At 34.8% G+C, this 17,599-nt stretch overlaps 1 long non-coding RNA gene and 1 pseudogene across 1 annotated transcript; both read left to right on the forward strand.

Annotated features, from left to right (window-relative positions):
• The first annotated feature begins 430 nt into the window (after positions 1 to 430).
• On the forward strand, positions 431 to 1,672 carry LOC139810267 (uncharacterized). The gene is made up of 3 exons (XR_011731273.1): positions 431 to 586; positions 751 to 860; positions 1,443 to 1,672. It is a non-coding gene; the product is annotated as an uncharacterized lncRNA (long non-coding RNA).
• A 5,954-nt stretch (positions 1,673 to 7,626) lies between these two features.
• The window catches only part of LOC139810298 (putative nuclease HARBI1), an 11,826-nt pseudogene continuing 1,853 nt past the window's right edge, over positions 7,627 to 17,599 (forward strand).

The raw sequence follows: 17,599 nt of genomic DNA on the forward strand, positions 1-17,599 counted from the left end.
GTACTTAAAATAATTGCTATATTTTTCAAACTTTCTTTGTTAATAACTTTTTAATAAAAAACGACTCCCGGCTAAAAACTTCTAAAGGTCACTCAGGAGGGTGGACTTTCACTAATCTTCGCCAAATTCAAAAGAACCTTTCTTTAATGATACCTTATACATAAGATTACATGTATGACTTGTACACTTTTTAGGCAAAAATTGGTAATCCCTTCACCGATCATTGCCAAATTCAACACCAATCTATTTTTAATGATACTCTATTCATAAAAAAAAGTGTGCAAGTAGAAACTTGCACATTGCTTCCTCATAGTTTTTAAGTGTGCAAGTAGAAACTTGCACATTGCTTTCTCATAGTTTTTAAATGAGCAAGTAGAAACTTGTATTTTGTAATATGCAACTACATATCTTTTTTGCAGAGCCACAATGGTTTTTCTTTACACCATTACGGTATTATTCATATTTATTGTGGGGTATCATTATTATATACATTATGGATCACGAAATGGGCGACTGATCAATCTTATACCAGGGCCATCAGGTTATCCGATTTTTGGAAATCTACTACAATTTATAGGCCCACGAGGTAAGTTCAAGTTTTTCAAAAATTTGCATAAATTAAACGTTTTCCTTAATTTGTACATATATACGCAAAAGTAATATTTACAAACACACACATTGCACACATTTCAGTTTAAGATATATTACTATCAATATTATCGTATATTCATATTATATACATTTTTTTAGAGAAACAATGGAAGTTACTGATCAGTCTAATTGACCAGTACTATCCAATTGTTAAACTTTGGGGATTCTCTATCCCCTTTGTATTCATCCGTCATCCGGACGATTTACAGGTAATAAAATATTTAAACAATTTAATTTTCTGTTAACTCTCCGTGGTCACACTGGGTCAATTTGACCCAACCTTATTTGGATCTAAATATCAGCTAAATACGTAGCTTAAAATGGAGCTTGGTTCGCCATCTACAAGAGTTTAAAGTATCCTCTATAGGTAGATACCGTTAAAAAAACAAATTCTTCGCGAATTTTTTTTATATGTTAAAAATTCCTGAGGCACTTCTTTTTTTATAGCAATCAATTTAGCAATATCGCAGGTGCATTCGAGAATTTTTTCAACACGATCGGTGGATAAATGGTCAAATGGCGAACGAACAAAGTTCGTCTCGGGTCAAAATGACCCAGAGTGACTTCCTTGTTTGAAAAAATAGGTGTAACTACGGAGGTTTAATGTTCTTATAGTTCATACACCAGTGATTTAAGTATTTAGGTATAATTTTGCTTAGTTTTATTTTGCGAAAATATATATATTTATTCATAGTTTTATAGAGATAATAATCAAATAAGACAATTTCCAAATCAACTAATTAATTATTTACATTGCATCTAAATTAATTGAATATCTTCTGTGATTTCAGACAATATTAAACAACCGGCGCCACATTAGAAAAAACTTTTTTTATGATGTTTTACGTCCATGGATGGGCAATAATATTTTAATTAGTGAAGGTAAAATACATAATAATAATTTAAAAAATTTTTTCTAGTTACAAAAAATTTTCTTGTTTATGAAACTCGAAAAAAAAAACAGTGGTAGTATTATACCTTAAAAAAATCTAAGTAACAAGTGGTAGACGAAATCTTTGTATCTTGAAAAATCTCGAAAAAACCTAAACAGTAGTATCTTCACCTCGAAAAAAAAACAAAGTAGTAGTATTATACCTCGAAAAAAACCTAAGTAACAAGTGGTGGACGTAATCTTTGTATCTCCAAAAATCTCGAAAAAACCTAAACAGTAGTATCTTCACCTCGAAAAAAAAAAAGTTGTAGTATTATACCTCGAAAAAACCTAAGTAACAAGTGGTGGACGTAATCTTTGTATCTCCAAAAATCTCGAAAAAACCTAAGCAGTATTATTTTTATTTCCAAAAAATTATTACTCAAGTGATACACATCACAAAATTACGTTACCTTATCAAAAAATGAGTCGCGCTTCAAGTGATCTATTATTACAATTACAAAAAAGAAATGATATCTCTTTTTAAATTACAGCGCCAATTACAGAGAACATACACTGAGAAAAAAAATTTGTCAATCCCAAGAAATATTTAGTCCGATACGTTCAACTAACCATTTTAGTTAGTTAACTAAACATTAGTTGAATTAATTAATTCTTGATTAAAAAAACGAAATAAATTGTTGAAACAACTAATATTTAGTTAACTAATTAAAATGTTTAGTTGAACGTATCGAACTAAATATTTCTTGGGATTAACAATTTTTTTCTCAGTGTATTTTTCGAGATACAAAGATTACGTCTACCACTTGTTACTTAGGTTTTTTCGAGGTATAATATTACTACTGCTTTTCTTCGATTAGAATAAAAAATTGAATCATGAAGAATTACACAGAGGTAACAGTACACAATACAAATATTTTATTAAAATATTTAAACCCAACAAGGGAATACAAGGTATTTAAATACAAAGTTTATATATGTATTTTAAAAGATTTAATCGCATCCCAAAGAATTACAGAGGTAACAGTACAAAAAATAAAATATTTTATTAAAATACATAAATTTTTCTTGTCAAAAAAGCCTATATATCAAGATATATATATATCTTTCAGCAACGTGCACAACTTCATTTGAGGTTATAATTGGGTACAACATTCATCGCACGATACTTTTATAATTGCAAATCGGAAACGTACCTCGAGTTCAGCTCTTCTGCGATCAACGAAGTCGGGATCGAACGTGTCAGTCGTCACTTTCTGCCAAGCGTAGAGAACCTTCTTTTCCGGCAGCGGTGGTAATACGATGGGTGCGTTCAGCCGAATACTCCGCTAGCCTAGCAATCGTGAGTAGTCGCTCGTTTCCTCTCCTTTTAATCCATTGGGTCAAAGGAGAGGAAACGAGCGAAAACGAGCGACTGCTCACGATTGCTAGGCTAGCGGAGTATCGGCTGAACGCACCCAATGTAGGGATACGAAATCTCCAGATAAGCACGAAGCAATTCAATTCAGTATATCGCCGGCACGATTACGGTGTTACTGCCGTTTCGCGTACGCGCGTATGCGCGCGTTGTCGCACCTTACCTCGCGACGCGTAATAAAGAGTCACACGGTCGGTCTCGCTCCGCGCGTACTACCGTGTCTCTCGATCGATCGAGATAGGTTAACTCATGGTGTACACCATGGGTTAACTGATCAGATGATGAACTGACTGACAGGAGACATCGAATTCAAGCTTGATTCATAAGAATCGACTTAAAAATTCCCTAGCGGCACTTTCTGCCAAGCGTAGAGAACCTTCTTTTCCGGCAGCGGTGGTAATACGATGTAAGGATACGAAATCTCTCCAGATAAACATGAAGCAATTGACTCAATATATATTATATAAGTATATACCTAATTTACCTAAATAGAAATCTTCCTCCTGACCGATAAGTCTATCGACCTAATTTCGAAATACGCGCGCGATATCGAAACTGGCGATACCTGCGCCGCCAGCGTCGAAAAAGTGAAAGTGACGTTTCTGATTATGACGTCATCATACAAGAACGTCGGCGTTAGGAGGAGTATCTTAAAAATAAATTTTCCCATTTGGACTTTGCGTCGCAATATCTCCGCTCGTAGGGCACGTAGCGGAATATTATGAGAGAAACCCCCCCCTAATTGGACCCCAAGCTATCGATCAAGCCTACTTAGAACTTGATCCGTTCACTCGTTATTGAGATCTCAACATATCGGGTATTCGCAACCCGTCACGTCGCGTAAAAGAGTCACGGTCGGTCTCGCTCCGCGTGTACACTACCGTGTCTCTTGATTCTGCCGCTAGGGAATTTTTAAGTCGATTCTTATGAATCAAGCTTGAATTCGATGTCTAGGTGTCCCAGGTTGCCGATAACGAGGTTCACATAGTGCGCTTCATAGTTTTCGGTATTCAGGTGTATTAATACCTTGAATTCGATGTCCACGTGTTCCAGGTTGCTGATGTCGGGTTCCAGATAGTGCGCTCTATAGTTTTCGGTGTCCAGGTATAATAATATGTTGAATTCAATGTCTAGGTGTCCCACGTTTTCGATGACAAGGTCCACATAGTGCGCTTTGTAGTTTTCGGTGTCTACGTGTATTAATACCTCGAATTCAATATCTACGTGTCCTACATTCAGATTTAAAGTTATTAATACACGTAGACACCAAAAACTACAAAGCGCACTATGTGGACCTTGTCATCGGCAACCTGGGACACGTAGACATCGAATTCGAGGTATTATTACATCTAGACACCGAAAACTACGGAGCGCGCTATCTGGACCTCGTCATCAGCAACCTGAGACACCTAGACATCAATTTCAAGATATTAATACACGTAGACACCGACAACTACGGAGCGCACTATGTGGACCTCGTCATCGGCAACCTGGGACACCTAGACATCGAATTCAAGGTATTAATACACGTAGACACCGAAAACTACGGAGCTCACTATCTAGACATTGTCATCGGCAACCTGGGACACCTAGACATTGCATTCAACGTATTATTACACCTGGACACCGAAAACTATAGAGCGCACTATCTGGATCTTGTCATCGGCAACCTGGGACACGTGGACATCGAATTCATGGTATTAATACACGTAGACACCGAAAACTACGAAGCGCACTATGTGGACCTTGTCATCGGCAACCTGGAACACCTAGACATCGAATTCAACGTACGATTACACCTGGACACCGAAAACTATGACGCGCACTATCTGGATCTTGTCATCGGCAACCTAGGACACGTGGACATCGAATTCAAGGTATTAATACACGTAGACACCGAAAACTACGGAGCGCACTATGTGGACCTCGTCATCGGCAACCTGGGACACGTAGACATCGAATTCAACGTACGATTACACCTGGACACCGAAAACTATGAAGCGCACTATCTGGATCCCGTCATCGGCAACCTGGGACACGTGGACATCGAATTCAAAGTATTAATACACGTAGACACCGAAAACTACGGAGCGCACTATGTGGACCTTGTCATCGGCAACCTATACCGTGTCTCTTGATCTCATGGAAATATATATATTATGTTTTCTTTCTTCAGGGTAAACTTACATCACTGGTTATCGAGATTTCAAAATCTCGGGTAGGGTCAATGCACCGTTTGTGGCCACTGCTCCATTTGTGGCCACTTCGACGAATCTTTCGAATTATTTAGTTAATGATTCATGTTCGCGCTACGTAAATTGGAGGATTTTGTTTTTACGGTATTTGTGTTGGTCAAGCTATCCGCCGATGCAGAGTACAGAACTTGTTTTATGACAAAATTACGTTTTATAACCGAAGTGTGTGAATCGTTGCATTTTCTTGTGGAAAACGTTAAGGATACGTGGTAAGTTAAACGTTATAATAATTGTGTAAAAGACATAATTGTGAGTAATGTTTGTGTAATTGGCTTGCAGAAAGTCTAAAAATTAACCTCAAAATGCATAACCACGTATTTGACTTCTATTTATTAAAAAAAATAATGGGTACGTGTCGAAAACTAGATCATGTATTAATATAATTTTCCATTTTTGGCCATGGGATGGCCAGAACTGGTTATTGCAGTGTTTCAGTTGTGGCCAAATAATCATCCAGTATCGTTATTATTCGTGTAGGTATACCTAATGCCTATACGACGTACGTATAAGTATTTGAAATACTTATACACCGATATTATTAACCGAGGTTGTTGTGTATCATGTCTGGAGGGCAAGTTAGGGAAAAGTTAAATATGCCACATATTATATTTTTATCATTTATAATTTGCAACTAAAATGTCCATGAACCGCATGAGAATTGTTTAAACAATGATTTAACTAATAATGTTCAGAAAATTTGTACAACGCAAATATCAGTAATCTCAAACAGCAGAGAAGAAACTTTGAAAAACATTTTAGTTTATCCTGAAGTAAAAAAGTCATCAAAAAAGAAAAATATAAATAAAATACAATTACCTTCAGTAATTACAAGTGATCGCTGGTTACAGTTAAAAAAAACAAAGAAAAGGATAAAAAACAATTATTGTTAGAGCAAAGACAGAAAAAAAAAATAGAATTAGCGATAAAACGAAAAGAATATTTAAGAATAAAGGCAGAAAGAAAAGAGAAAAGGGAAATAGAGAAAAAAAAAAAACAACAAAGAAAGAAAGAGAAAGGAAGAAAATAATTGCTAAAAAATTAAAAACTGCTAACAAAACAAGAAAGTAAAAACTCTAATAGATTAGATGTATTATTTTACACAATGTTAATTTTTTGATATTTTTATTTTACAATTTTTTATATTTTATTTTATTTTACAATTGTATTTGATATCTTATTTTACAATTCTAATTTAAAAAATTTAAGTTTCTATTATTGATGACGCACGAACCTTCATAAGATATATAAATAAATTTTTTAAATTCTTGATATTAGTTGATAGAAGTTTATGTATGATATGCTATATATTAGTATATATATAATATTTTATTAAAAATAAATATTAACAGTGAAAATAAATTATAATTTTTATTATATATACCTATTTATAAATTGTTTAATTAGAAATTAACCTTAGTTTCATTATGTGGCCAAAACTAGTACTTATTGTAGCGAAAACTGGTGGCCAAAAACGGTGAAATCGGAACTTATAATATAATTTTTATTTTTGAAATATTTATTTAAATTTATTTGTTTGCCAATCTTAAGTTTCTTATATAAAAGATTCTTAAGAATATATTAAAGTAGTTAAAAGCGTTACATAACAAAAAAAATTTAAATAAAACGTATTTATTTCGTCAAAAATCCTTAAAGTGGCCACAAACGGTGCACTGACCCTACTCGCAACTGATTGTCGCGTAAAAGATCTATAGTGCGATCTCGCTTCGCGTATACTTGGCGCGGGGACATTACCGTGTCTCTTGATTTTCAGAGAGGCTCAGTACTCACAACTTTAATGATTTGTAAAAACCATAGTAAAGAATGTGAGTTTTACATTGTTAAGTTTTTAAGTTTTACATATATATATTACAAATGACATATATGTATGCATAATGACATATATTTCAATTTCAATGTCCAAATAATATCTAAAATAAAACATTTTATAGTAGTGTTATTTAACAATAATGTAAAACTCATATTTTCCACAATGGTTTTTAAAAATCATTAAAGTTGTGAGTACTAAGCCCCTCTGGAAATGTAACGTTTACCCTGAAGAAAGAAAAAATGTATTTCAATGAAATAGTAATTTACAAAATATATTATTTCATATATCTTGACTACGATAAATATATAAAGCTTAACTTTCGAAAATAGAATACTTGATATACTTACGCTCTATCCCTTTCCTATATTTTTATAATATAACTTTAGTGCAAATCTATGCAATTGTTCGGTAAATGACATATATTTCAATTTTAATGCTCAAATAGTATCTAAATTAAAACATTTTATAGTATATATATATATATACAATATATTTTAATTTATAGATACTATTTTATATATATATATATATATATATATATACACAAAACACACACACACACACAAAGATTGATATATTTGTATATGTGTTTGATAAATCTATATTTGTATTCAGAGGTGCGTAAGTGTCCAACTGTGATAATTGAGTCCTCCTAGTTAACAATGGATTTGGAAAATCCAAACAATCTGGCAATGCATGAATTAAATTTTTCGAGTGATGAGGAGGAAGTAGAAGAGATGCTGATGCGTGCTCCTAAGCGATATTTTCGTGATTATCAAAATCCTTTTGAATTCTACAGTGAATGGGAATTTAAACGAAGATTTCGATTTTCCAAAAATTCGGTAATGTTTGGCATCTTACCTTTAGTAGAAGAAGGACTTGCCAAAATAAACAATTGAGGCTTGCCAATATCTCCTGTTGTACAATTATTAATATGTTTAAGATTTTATTCAACGGCAAGTTTTCAGGTATGTAAATTGTATATATATATGTATGTACACATATATACTTGTATTTGGGTGTGTATTAATAATATAAGAATAAATTATTAAAGATTTTTTTTGTATAATAGCTTATTTTAGGGGATGTAATAACAATATCACAACCAACAATTTCACGAATTGTGTGTTCAGAGTGTCCACTTTATTAGCTAGCCATATTAACCGATATATCAAAATACCATCGTCAGATGAATCACGTTTTAGAGAATAAACGACTATTTAAGGAACTTGGACGTGGTCATGGAGGCATAGGTTTTCCTAGTATTGGTGGCGCAATAGATTGCACACATATTCGTTTAGTACACACTAGACTTCAAAATGTTAATAAAATTTTTAGAAATAGAAAAGGATACTTCTCTTTGAACGTTTAGGTACATATATAATACTTGTTTGAGTAATTTAAGAAAATATTTGTATAAATACAAAAAGATATATACAAAAAAAACTATTTCATCTCATTTTTTCTCTTTCTAGGTAATTGTAGGACCACGCACCGAAATTTTAGATATTGTTCCTGAATGGCCAGGAAGTGAACACGATAGCCGAATCTTTCAAAATTCCCGCATATATATGCGATATAGACAAGGCGAACTGGATGGAATGCTTGTTGGAGATGCTGGATATCCCGCATTGCCTTTTTTACTTACGCCGATTGGTAATCCTAGAACGGATGAAAAAATAAGGTTCAATACATGTATTTTATAACTGCAATTTTAAAATTCTTGTATAATTGTATTATGTTCATGATATATATATTTTTTTTTGTTTCAGTTATAATACAACTCATGGGAGAACAAGAAGAATTGTCGAGAGGACATTCGGTATTTGGAAACGTAGATTTCTTTGTCTGTCAAAAGGGCTTACTACAAAATTGTTAACGTCTACATCAATCGTTGTGGCATGTGCTGTTCTTCATAATCTCTCATTGATTTTGAATGATTACTTATTGTTAGAAGACGATGATGAAGAAATAGTAGATATGAATAATGAAGTCCCGGCATTCTCGTACGAAATGCTCTCATTGAACGACTGTTCAGGTAAAATTTCTATCTATTATGACACACACACACACACACACACACACACACACACACACACACACACACACACACACACACACACACACACACACACACACACACACACACACACACACACACGCACGCACGCACGCACGCACGCACGCGCACGCACGCACACACGCACACGCACGCACGCACACACGCACACGCACGCACGCGCACGCACGCACACACACACACACACACACAAATACATACAACACAACTACATAACACAAATATATATACCTTCCAAAGTACAATTTTCCTTGTCGGAGTCGGATATTTCTATGGTTTGATTAGCAGATATCAGGTTAAATACATTCTCTCGTTTTTCTAAAATATATTTATTATTCAAGTAACAAAATTGTGTTAATGTTAGAAATCTCCCGTTTAATACATACATTCTTGTCATAGAATACATCAACACATACCATTAATTTCAGTGTCAGACATATTTGATGTAAATGAAACAGGCGCAGTCTTCATAAGATGTGGTGCTATATTGGCAACATAATTGGTAGTCATGCAGAAATTCGATAAATAATTAAGAATGAGAAGCGAGCTCATTCTGCCACTTGAATTCAAAGTGAACTGATCTAAAGAGTCGATATTAAAAACAATGACATGTAAGTCATAACAAATATTGAAAGTATAATTACATACATATAGATATAGCCGTTATGATCTTGTTGTATATTGGCTACGTTTACACCCTGAAATTAGGCCGCGGCCTGTACCTCAAATTCGACCTAAATTATTTAGCCCGCCTGCTGTAAACAGTTGACGATCCCGTCAATTTTTAGGTTTCTTTCGGTGTAAACGAATGATGACTAGACCTACTTCGGGTCACAATATAGGTCAGGCCGCGATCAGGTCGCTGGGTGTAAACGTAGCTATTATGTTTGAACTCTCCGTATCTTTTAAAATGTTTTGTTTACAATTGCAATGATATCCAATAGTCATTTTTCTAACTGCCCAAAGCGTGTCAGGCCGTTAGGCTAACAGCCGGCTTTTAGCCTAAGAGGCTGAATTTACTAGGCTATTACACTAATTCACAGTTCATTACTCTATTGGCCGGCGTTTAGCTAAGTTCCTAATAGGATTTTAGTTAACGAGCTGCTTTTTCTATAAGCCTACGACATATATATGGGGTATTCCATGGGATCTCAACTTTTTTTTTCACTCGCATTCACCGATTTTTTTTGTTTTGCAATATATGTTATTGTACTAAATAATAGGTTTCTTCTTAATTTTTTTCAGAATTTTATGGACGTTATTTCAGTAGATATCAACAGTTGAATTTTGAGTTTTTTTCAAGAATTGATATTTTCGGAAGTTTTTAACTCAAAATAAGTTCTTCTATATAAAAAAAATTTGTATACATGAAAAATGTTGGATTTTTCTTGTACTTTGAGATGGTAATTTTTATTTTTTACCATATTAATTTTTAGTACTTTTTTTATGAAAAACGAATAAAAAATTAATTATCTCAGAAGTGCCATGCTCAATTGTGTTTGCCAGAGGAAAAAGTGATATAGAGGACTTTTTGACTTGATTTTGTTTTAAGAATACTGTTGGAATAGCATTCCAATTTTTTTAAAATATTTATAAACACTCCAAGAAGATGCATACACAAATATTTAAAAAAAATTAGAGTATATTATTGCAACAGCACATTTTTTAAGTAAAATTTAGTTAAAAAGTCCTCTGTACCATTTTTTTCTCTGGCAAACAATCATCAAGATATCACAAGCTGAATATTAAAAAAGTTATCAAGTTTTCCTTGAATATCTCCTCAATTAACGGCTTGATTTATTGGAAAAAGTGTTTCATTAAGCCCAATAGGGTTTAAGTCAAATTTTGTAAATAAAAACCCCTATTTTTTTTGTACCATTTTTCTCTATTAATTAATTTGAACAACTTTTGTTTGAAAAATTCTTTTATTTGCTTAATACTTTTTGAGATATTCAAGGAAAACTTAGTAACTTTTTCAATATTTAGCTTGTGACATCTTGATTGTTTGCCAGAGAAAAAAGTAGTACAGAGAACTTTTTAACTTAATTTTATTTCAAAAATGTGCTGTTGCAATAATATACTCCAATTTTTTTTAAATATTTGTGTATGCATCTTCTTGGAGTGTTCACAAATATTTAAAAAAATTGGAGTGCTATTGCAACAGCATATTCTTAAGACAAAATCAAGTTAAAAGGTCTTCTATACTATTTTTTCCTTTGGCAAACAATTATCAAGATATCATAAGCTAAATATTAAAAAAGTTACCAAGTTTTCCTTGAATATCTCAAAAAGTATTGAGCAAATAAGAAAATGTTTCAGACAAAAGTTGTTCAAATTTATTAGTAGAGAAAGATGATACAATAAAAAATAAGGGTTTTTATTTAAAAAATTTGACTTGGGCTTAATACAGGCCCCGGACCCAAAATCTAATAAAATCGTCTACTGCGGTCTCTTTCAAACCCTTCAACTTTTATCTAAAACATTTTTCCAATAAACCAATACTTTCTGAGATAATTGGTGGAAATCATTCCCTTATGGAAAAATACACTCAACTTCTGGTGTTAACCGTTAAAAAAACACCATAGAAAAATCCTTAAAGTTGGGTGTGATTTCAAACCGCCAATTGTAGGTTAACCATTGTTTGAAGGTTAACCTTCAATTGGCGGTCCAAAATCACACCCAACTTTAAGGGTTTTTCTTTGGATGATGGTTAACCTTTAAGTGATAGTTAACTTTCAATTAATGGTTAATCATTAAAAATGACGGTATAAACTCTAAAAATATGAACCGTCAAATGAAAGTAAGTAACACCCAAAAAAAATAAACCCCATATTTAAATGTTCTCAATTGCTTCCGCCGATAATACATACCCGCAAAAGAGAACATCATACACTATGCAAAGTTTATATATGTGTACATATATATATATATATATATATATATATATATATATATAACGATGTTATACATTGTAACGGCCTGACTTTATATCGAACGCGGCCTAGTTTACTGGATCGGGAGTTCGATGAAAGGCCCAGAGACAGTAGTCAGTTTGCGATACACACGTATTTCTTTACTTTATTCAACTCGAGATGCGGTATACAAAGTATATTACAAGAAAATAACGAAGCGCGGTATATTACATACGAACGGAGTTCATCGCAGTATCTTACGGAAAAATAACGAAGCGCGGCATATTACATACGAACGGGACGCGGTTACAGAGATCATTTACGAATAACAATCGACAGTGTCGGTGCACTGGGCGGCCTACAGGAAATAATAAAACGCGGTATATGATGATATACGAACGGAACGCGGTTACAGATATCATATACGAACGGGGAGTACGATGGGTATAGTACTCTACGGTCGCGGCGCGACACCGTGGTGCGGATGCACCCGGTGCGGTATATCGAGTGGGCGGGAGCGCGATATGTACACGGAGGATTGCGGGATCCCGGGGTTACGGTCGCGAGAACCCTCGCTACGAGGCCGAGCACGCTCGACCGCGCGGTGCCGTGGCCGTCGGGGTAAGTGTGAGGGAGCTCGGAGACACTCTGAGAACCCTCAGTAGAGGCCCAAACGCTGGACCTCGTTTTGCGTGTCGCCCTAGGATCTGGGAGGTAGACTTCGTCAGGAGTAGCGGAGAGCCGTGGTAGCGACGAAGTGTCGTTTCGTCGAGCGCGCCGGTTTTTTATACCGCTCGGCGCGGCGAGCTTGGCAGGAGGGAGGCCGATCGTCAGGCGATGGCGTGGTGGTGGGAGCGGCGCGATCCCGTGTGCTCGCTTCGGCGAGGATCGGCTCGCTTCGGCGCTCGTCGGCGTCGTGCGGGAAGGCACCGGTGCGGCGGATTTCCCGCGCACACGGTGCGTTTCAAAAGATTAAAAATTGTGGGCGCACCGCGCCCTGTTCTCGCCCGACGGAGGATCGGTCGGGCGGCATCCGGCGGGTGGTGGCCGGGGACGATGCCTTGGCGTAAGGGGCGCATCGTTACAACATGACTAAAACGATTTTTGAGAGAGAGAAAGAGAGAGAAAGAGAGATTGATTAATTGATCTTTTATTACTAGATTTTTCGCCCGCGCTTCGCGCGGGTTCAAAATCTATTCCCCTCTCCCCAAACTCACTCATTAATTAGGAGCACCAATAGAACCCCATAAAACCCAATTTTCAATTCCATAGCAGCCATCTCCATAAAATTAGTAATCTTTTGGTACCAATTTCATCAAAATCATCAACTAAAAATTAGAAAATTTGGCACCGGTTTCAAGAAAATCGATCCATTAATAAAAAATTAAACTTATCCTCCAAAAATTTAAAAAATTTTGGCACTGGTTTCAAAAAAATCGGTCAATTAATACTTATTATTTCTCAAAATTTTAATAATTTTCAAATCGGTTTCTAAAAATTGATAACAAAAAATTATCCATAAAAATTATCTATTAAAAAAATTATCCATAAAAAAATTCAGCTTGATATCTTAAAGTTTGCGGAAATTAGCGCAATCACGTATATTTTTTTTTAACGAAAATCGTAAACCACTTTACTATTAGCAATTTTTCTAATTCTATTACATTCTTTAGTTTTTTCTACCCCTATCTATATATATAAGTACCTGACGTCTGTATGTTTGTCTGTCTGACCGCAAACTACTTGTTATTTTCTGAGAAATTGGAAAAATTTTGTAACCAGTTTTCAAACACCGGTCTTAATCGCTCGCGACAGTCACGAATTGAAATGACTGGTTAATTCCCGAAAAATTTGAAAAATTTTTGATACCGGCTTCCAAAAAAATTGGTAACAAAAAATTATACATTTTATAGCACTCCCCGGAAAATTCTACCCCTGTTTCATATATAACTCTTTGAAATTCGGTCAATTATTTCCGGAGAAAATTAAAAAAACCGGTTTCCAGAAAATCGGTAACAAATCCTACATACAACATATTTCATTTAAAACTAATCGACCTATGAACGTATTATTCCCAAAAATTATAAAAAAAAGATTTATTTTTTTTGGCCTTTGCAGCTTCTTCCATTTCATAATTTAGTGCTGCTCTACGTTTCTGATTTTTTTAAACAAAAATCGGAAACGTTTCAAGAAAATCAGTACATTAATAAAAAATTAAACTCGCGGTTTAAAAAAAATCAGCATATACAATTCTTTGAGATTTGGTCAATTATTTCTAGAAAAATTGGAAAAATTTTGAAACCGGTTTTCAAAAAAATCGGTAACGAAAAATTATACACTTTATGGCAATCCCCGGGAAATTCTACCCCTACTTCATATACAATTCTTTGCGATTCGGTCAATTAATTCCCGAAAAATTGGAAAAATTTCGTAACCTGTTTCCAAAAAGATCGGTAACGAAAAATTGTACACTTTATGGCAATCCCCGGGAAATTCTATTCCTACTTCATATACAATTCTTTGAGATTTGGTCAATTAATTCTCGTGAAATTTGATAAAATTTCGGAACCGGTTTCCAAAAAGATCGGTAATGAAAAATTAACCACAACATTTTTATCCCCAAAAAATTCTACCCCTATTTCATATACTTTTGGTAAAAATTTGGTCCACTAACGAATGAGTAGTTCGCGTACAGACAGGCAGACAGAATCTATACTGACTTATAAGGAAATGACCACCCTCTTAACACAAATTGAAGCAATACTTAATTCTAGACCGTTAAGTCCGTTATCTGAAGATGCAGATGATCTCAATGCCCTGACTCCAGGTCATTTCTTAGTTGGTAGCTCACTCACGGTAGTACCTGAACCTTCTCTTGAAGACGTTCCTATTTCTCGACTTTCACGATGGCAGCGTATTCGTCAGATGGTAGACAGTTTTTGGTCACGATGGTCAAAAGAATGCCTTCAACGTTATTTATCCATTTATAAGTGGAACAAGACTATTTCCTCCATAAAGAAGGATTCCCTTGTTTTAGTGATGGATGAACGATATCCTCCTTCAAAATGGCCTCTCGGCAGAGTTATAGATACTCATCCAGGTAAGGATGGTCTCGTTCAAGTTGTGTCTGTTCGGACACAAACATCCATCTTAAAACGATCTATAGTGAAGGTCTGTCCTCTTCCTATCTTTCCCAATGAGTCAAGGAACTAGTTCGCTAACGTGGTTAACGAAGGCGGGGGGAATGTTCAGAATGTAGCATAAATTCTTGTAAATAGAGATGGCATACAGAGCTTTCGTTGGTAAAAAGGTTACTAAGTTGAATCAATAAGATCGCGAGTTGCATTACCGACCTCCCTTAAACTCACTATCGATATAACGGCGCTGTTAATCAGTAAATAGATCGTAACCATGGCGCTGATGCTCATCTATACGTGACGCTCTCAGCGACAGCTTCTCTACGCGCGACTCGTGTGTCTTCGTGTCTTCACTTCCGCTCGGCAGCTCGATTAGTGAGCACGTAATATTTCTCAGCATCGTATATCTCGAATATTCTGAAAGTGAAGGAAGGAAGGAAGGAAGGAAGTGCGTATCGTCTCCATCCGAGCTTCTCGGCTTTGGCATCCACCTTTATTCGAGACTCTCAGTCTCTGATTCGGTTTCCCGAATCGATAAATAATACGAACAAGCCGTTCGTTTGTCTAAGGAGATACGGAAATCGGTAAAAGGAATCAGCCATTGAGATTCCTTGTGGCCGCCATTAACGTTTTCTTCGAAACGTTTGTCCTTTGGACACTCGAAGGTAAGAAACCTTAGCCTGTGTGGCTGTTATTGAATATTGAAGGAATACTGTAATCAATTTCTTGATTACAGTAAATTCAGAGACGTCTCGCCGAGGCACTTCGGTGCGAGATTTAGTATTCTCTGTTATGCGCATAACTCGAAAAGGACGTAGTGATCCTTTAACCGGAATAAATATCCAGAAAGGACGTAGTGATTCTTTAATCGGAATAATAATCTATAATCGGGAATGATTATTAAGACAATTGTCACGTGAGCAGATTATTCATCATTAAGTGAATTCGATAATATATTGTTTGCGTCTACGTTTAATTCTTCGAACACTGTTTTGCGGCACATATCTTATTGATTCGAGTCTAATATTATTCTTAATTGCGTCTTCTTTTTCACATTAGTTGCGTTTACTTTTCAGCATAAACAGTATTAACTTTAACTTTAAACTCTTATGTTAGTTCTGAGTGATTATTATTTCAGTTGGAATAACCAAAAGCGTAATAGAGATTCTTCTGGATCTCAAGTAACTTGCGAGAAATTTCCTTTATTTTTTGTGCATGCTCTGTTTATATTCTTTTTTTGGTAATTGGATACGTCTGAATATAATGTATATGAATTCAATGATGAATTGATCCGTTTGATTGTCTGAAATGCCCTTTCGGCAAGACTATTCCTACTTTCTATTTACATTTCTCTTTACATTTAACATCTTAGTCAGGAATTCAATTGTAAAGCTTGCTTACAATCATCTCAGTGATTAATATTAAAGAACGGAATAGGATTCTTATCGTCATTGAATTCAAAGATTCTTACTTTAAGTATTGTTCTCAATTACTGAATTGTCCATTTATGAAATTGTCATATTTACTCAAATGTTTTGATTGTTTGCGCGAATAATTATCGAATATACAGATATTATAGTATATAACTAATTAAAATAATATTTGTTTATGTCAATTAAAATTTAAAGATTTTTACAAAATTATTTATAAATTTAAAACATGAGAAATTCTAAAAAAAATTAGAATTTTGTACATTGCTTTCTCACCATTTTTAAGGGGATCCTGCAGCCGTATGATTTACCGACATTTTTGTTTTTTGATGGATCTTTTAATTGGCTTTACAGAATTGCAAGTTTTTGGTCTAGAATTAAAGTACGCACAAAAATCTAGGGTAGAAAACGCGATTTTATATCAAAAACACCAAAAAATTAAAAATGTTACTTATTTTGGGCACATACAGCTGTCACCTGACGACAATATTTACTTAAAACAAAAATTCTGCAGTTTATACATACATAATGTTTATCATCTGCCCTTGGGAAAACATGTAGGAATAATATCGTGCAAGTAGAAGTAAGATTCAATGCGTACAAAAAAAGATCAATCGAAAAATTATTTTAGTAATGCAAATACGGATGCAGAATGACAAGAAGAGCAGCAACAGTAGTTGCCGGATCTTGCGTAAGATGGCGAGCAATCGAAAAAAGGACAGATGTCATTTCGTTAGATAAAGACAGATATAGGGAAAACAAAATTAGAAAGGTTGACATTATCGACATCGAGGAAGTTCACCAGTCACTGCAGGATCCTCTTAAGTGTGTAAATTAGGAATTTGCCGAAAGCCTCCCTTTGCATACCCCTGCGCGCGCGCGCGTGTGTGTGTGTGTATAGGTGTATATGTGTGTGTATGGCAGATTGCTCTTACCCCAATTTTGAAAATTTGGTACAATCACCCTCTTAAGGGTACAAATGAAACTGGCGGTGTTA

Source organism: Temnothorax longispinosus, chromosome 3, assembly GCF_030848805.1.
Source record: "Temnothorax longispinosus isolate EJ_2023e chromosome 3, Tlon_JGU_v1, whole genome shotgun sequence".
NCBI classification, from domain to species: domain Eukaryota; kingdom Metazoa; phylum Arthropoda; class Insecta; order Hymenoptera; family Formicidae; genus Temnothorax; species Temnothorax longispinosus.